Consider the following 5,411-nt stretch of genomic DNA (forward strand, 5'->3'; position numbering starts at 1 on the left):
GGCAGTCTTTTCTGACTATCTGGGTGTCAATCATGATTTTTTAAAATTGGAGTCTAGTTGCTTTTGCAGTGTTGTGTAGGTTTCCTCTGTACAGAAAAGTGAATCAGCTATATGTATACATATATCCTCTCTTTGTCACCATAGAGCACTGAGTAGCTCCCTGTGCTGTACAGCAGGTTCTCATTTGCTATCTATTTTATACATAGCAGTGTGAGGACCAACCTAGATAGCATATTGAAAAGCAGAGACATTACTTTGCCAACAAAGGTCCGTCTAGTCAAGGCTATGGTTTTTCCTGTGGTCATGTATAGATGTGAGAGTTGGACTGTGAAGAAAGCTGAGCGCCGAAGAATTGGTGCTTTTGAACTGTGGTGTTGGAGAAGACTCTTGAGAGTCCCTCGGACTGCAAGGACATCCAACCAGTCCATTCTGAAGGAGATCAGCCCTGGGTGTTCTTTGGAAGGAGTGATGCTAAAGCTGAAAGTCCAGTACTTTGGCCACCTCATGCGAAGAGTTGACTCATTGGAAAAGACTGTGATGCTGGGAGGGATTGGGGGCAGGAGGAGAAGGGGACGACAGAGGATGAGATGGCTGGATGGCATCACTGACTCAATGGACGTGAGTCTGGGTGAACTCTGGGAGTTGGTGATGGACAGGGAGGCCTGGTGTGCTGCGATTCATGGGGTCGCAAAGAGTCAGACATGACTGAGCGACTGAACTGAACTGAACTGTATATATGTTAATCTCAGCCTCCCAATTCATTGCACCCCACCTTGCCATGCTTGGTGACCGTATGTTTGTTCTCTATGTCTATGGACCTATTTCTGCTTTGCAGATAGGTTCATCTGTACCATTTTTCTAAATTCTATGTATATATGTTACTATATGATATTTGAATCATGATTTTTAATGGAAGGGCTTTCCAGGTGGTGCTAGTGGTAAAAGAATCTGCCTGCCAATGCAGGAGACACAAGAGACATGGGTTCGGTCCCTGGGTTGGGAAGATACCCTGGAGGAGAGCATGGTACCCCACTCCAGTATTCTTGCCTGGCAGGCTACAGTCCATGGGACTACAAAGAGTCAGACATGGCTGAGCACACAAACACATTTTTAATGGAAATCTCTTGCTTGAGGTAAATAACTAGCTCAACTGTAATGGGAGGACCTGAAAGCATCGAAGGAGAATGTAAATTCCAGAGGTCTGTCCAGAACGAACATGAAAAATTCCTTCACTCAAGCCTGGTCCAGAAGATTTGCGTTCTGCACCCATACACGCCTCCCCTTTCCACCTGCCAGCCCACCAAGGGCCGAGTAGCAGCACGTGGTTTTCTTGGCCCAGAAAACGTCTCTGCCAAGCAGGAGTTTCCTCAGTTCACAAACACTTTGATTTTGGTTGTTTGAGCCATGAGGAGAGCACCAGGCTTTTAGGAATATAGTTTGATGATTGTGGTTGCGATTCATCAACCCATCTCCCAGGACTTTTTAAAAAGAGACTTTTAGTTTGCCTTTAGTTATGTATGTGTAGAATTTGGATAACATTGAACTTTCTCTTCACTCAAAAACTGTTTACTGAACATACACTTTGTGCCATTTTGCAAAGAGCTGAGAGAGTGGTGGCCAGGAGAGACCTGGGTCCTGCCCTCATGGGCTGAACACCACTTATTAAACCACTATTCTTAAGAAAAACATCATTAATTAATTTGTTTAGGTAATATTTTGAATTCACCTAAAACATCATCTATAGTCAAATTCTGGTCTTTTATTTGGCCTGGAAGAGGGCCTTCTCTTTCTGGCTAATTTTAATGAAGTTCTTAGTGTTGCTCCTCTTTCTTCCTACATTCTCTCTTCCTAAACAAATATAGCTGTAGACAATTCCCAGGTATTTCCCGATCACCTGTGGGAGAGATTTCAGTTTTCAGGGAAAAGGAATAAGAGAAATTGGATTCTAACATGCAACTGATGGAAAGTAAATCCTTGCCTCCGTTAAACTGGTGTTGGGGGTCCATCTTGTGGCCAGAAGGGTTTTAACACAAACCTGGACTCCCTGTTGCCCCCTCGTGGCAAGAGGCAACAGCGCGACACCCTAGGAACCTTTCCTAGGATTACAGAAATAAAGATAACAGATCAGGAAGGGAGTTAACAGTTGACCTTTACTTAACACTCATAAAGCAGAGATGAGCCAGGAGAGTGCCAGCATTGGAAAGGCATTTGCAATTGCTGCTTGCTTCCCGAAGGATATTGAAGAAACCCTCAAATATGAAAATCCAAATTTATAATTTTGTGTGGCTATGACATAAATATATGACATATTCTCAACTATTATTTTTTGATCTTTATGCTGTGCCTGAATCACAGAAATTTTAGACCTGGAAACGACCTTAGAATTTAGACAACAAAATTGTATTGAATTTAAAAAATTATTTATTTATTAATTTTTTTTGATGTGGACCATTTTTAAAGTCTTTATTGAATTTGTTACAATATTGTCTTATGTTTTGTTTTTTTCAGCTGCGAGGCATGTGGATATTAGTTCCCCAACCAGGGATGGAACCACTTGCACCCTCTGTACTGGAAGGTGAAATCTCAACCACTAGATCACCAGGGAGGTCCCTAGATTTTTATTACTAGTCTCTGTACTGAGTGCTGTTAAGGACCTAAGGTGAATTAGATACAGTATACACACCCTGTCCTTAGGAGTTAAAGTGTAAAGACAGATAAATGAACGGGTAAATGCCATGTAGTATGCAGTGATAGTGGAAGGGCTTGCTGTAGGACAGAGGGGCCACCTCTACCTGGAGGCTGGGAAAGGCTTGAAGGAGAGGAGGCGGCACCTGATTTGTGTCTTGCAGAATAGGGAGTTTTCTAGGTGGGCTGGGTGGGGCTGGAGATAGAAGACGGAGGCCCTGGGCAGCGGGAAAGCACATGCCGGGAGGCGGGACGTTCCTTTAGGTGTTCAGGTAGTGCAAATAGAGCTGTAGCATGGGGTGGGAAGTACACTGTGGGTGCTTCATAAAGCCTCGGTGGACGGATGAATGAGAGAATGAATGATGATGAGAGGAGTGTGAGAGAGGAGGGGGAAGGGGTTATGTGGGGGACAGATGACAACACTAAGGAAAATGAACATGACGCTGGAAGAGGTGAGAGAGGGAGGGGTGGAGGACCAGTGAAGGGTTTGAACAGCGGACTTGAACGGAGCAGGACCGTATGGTCCTTGCCCTTCCAGCATGTTCTCTGCCTGACTTTTGCCCGTGGAAAACTTTAGTCAAAGAATAAGTCTGAATCAGAGAAGTGAGAAATATAGGAACAAAGGAAAACAGTCTAAGGAGACTAAATAATAATAATGTAGTCATTAAGCATAGCCAAGGACCTTTACTTCTTTCTCAAGGGCTATAGATAATATTCTGAGCCATATCTTGTGAGGTGTCTTATAGATACCAAGACAGCAGGTGGAGAAGTTAACTACATGATGACCAGACTGTACCTGGACTTAAGCTGCCACAATTCTAAGAACTGACTGCCAAGAAATGGGACCAAGTGTACCCCCGAACTGAAGATTAACTGTACCTAAAACAACCCAGATGATGCTAGTTAGACTACTGATGACCAATTTGAAGATGACTGTTAGAGATGGCTGTACTATTTCTGCATGTAGCCCCCCCAATGCCACTCTGTCTATAAAAGCTCTCACCCACTGCTTGTCAGGGCGGGGGAGTTGGCCTTTGGACAGATGTCTGCTCCCCTTCCCCCCAGTTGCTGGCATCTGAAGTAAAGCAAACTTTCCTTTCCACCAACCTGGCCTGTTTATTGGCTTTTAAGCAGTGAGCAGCTGGACCCTTCCCCCCTGCCCCACCGGCCGACGCATACCTTTGGGTAACAGAGTGACAGTATCAGACTTATGTTTTAAAAATAATTTGATTAGGGAATTCCCTGGTGGTCCAGTGGTTAAGGCTCTGTGGGTCCCCTGCAGGTGGCAGGGATTTGATCTCTGGTTGGAGACTTCCCTGCAGCTCAAACGGTAAAGAATCTGCTTGTGAGGCAGAAGACCAGGGTTCAATCTCTGGGTTGGGAAGTTCCTCTGGAGAAGGGAATAGCAATCCACTCCAATATTCTTGCCTGGAGAATTCCATGGACAGAGAAGCCTGGCGGGCTACAGCCTGTAGAGTTACAAAGAGTTGGACACGACTGAGCAGCTAACACATACACACACACACACACACACACGCACACACATACACACAAGGAACTAAGATCCTGCATTCTATACCAAAAAAAAAAAAAAATATATATATATATATAGCTAATATATATTAGCAGTGAGAAGGAAGCAGAGAACAAATTAGCAGGCTATTTTAATAATTCAGTGAATGATAAGGACCTGAGATGGTGTAAATGGCATTTTGAGGAAGGAATGGATTTAAGTACTATTTATTATTTTACATTTTTTCCAATTTTATTGAAATAAAATTGACATGTAACTTTGTATTAGTTTAAAGCATACAACATAATGATTTGCTAATATGTGTGTATTCGGAATGGTTACCACAGTAAATTTAGTTAGCATTCTCCACCACCCATAGATACAAATTTTTTTCCTTGTGATGAGAACTTTTGATTTACTCTCTTAACAACTTTAAAATACATAATAAAGTGTTAGCTACTACAGTCACCATGCTGTACACCCCCCAGAACTTATTTAGTGTATAGATGGAGGTTTGTACATTTTGATCACCTTCACCTAATTCCCTCTCCTCTGCTGACTACCAATCTGCCATGTTTCTATGAATTGGTTTTTTCAGATTCCACAGATAAGTGAGGTCGCACAGTATTTGTCTTTCTCTGTCTGACTTACTTCACTTAGAATAATGCCTCAAGGTCCATCCATGTTGTCACAAATAAAAGGATTTCCTTCTTTGTTATGGTTGCATAACAGTCTATTGTATTTGTATACTTTATCCATTCATCCATGAACACGTAGGTTGTTGTCTCCACATCCTCACCAACACTTATCCTTTGTCTTTTTGATAATAGACGTTTTAACAGTTGTGAGATGATACCTTGTTGTGGATTTGATTTGCATTTCCCTGATTAGTGATGTTGTGCACCTTTTCATGTACGTGTACATTTATTTTGGAAAATGTCTAGTATACAGTTCCTCAGTCCATTTTAAATCAAATTAGTTTTGTTATCAAATTATATAAGGTCTTTATATATTTTGAGTATTAACCCCTTATCAGATTTATGGTTTGCAAGTATTTTCTCCCATTCCATAGGTATCCTTTTGATTTTTCTGATGGTTTCCTTTGCAGAAGCTTTTTAGTTTGATGTAGTCCCACTTGTTTATTTTTGCTGTTGTTGTCTTTGCTTTGGTGTCAAATCCAAAAACATCATTGCCAAGGCTGATGTCAAAGAAT

Source organism: Bubalus bubalis, chromosome 4 (assembly GCF_019923935.1).
Source record: "Bubalus bubalis isolate 160015118507 breed Murrah chromosome 4, NDDB_SH_1, whole genome shotgun sequence".
Classification (NCBI taxonomy): Eukaryota; Metazoa; Chordata; class Mammalia; order Artiodactyla; family Bovidae; genus Bubalus; species Bubalus bubalis.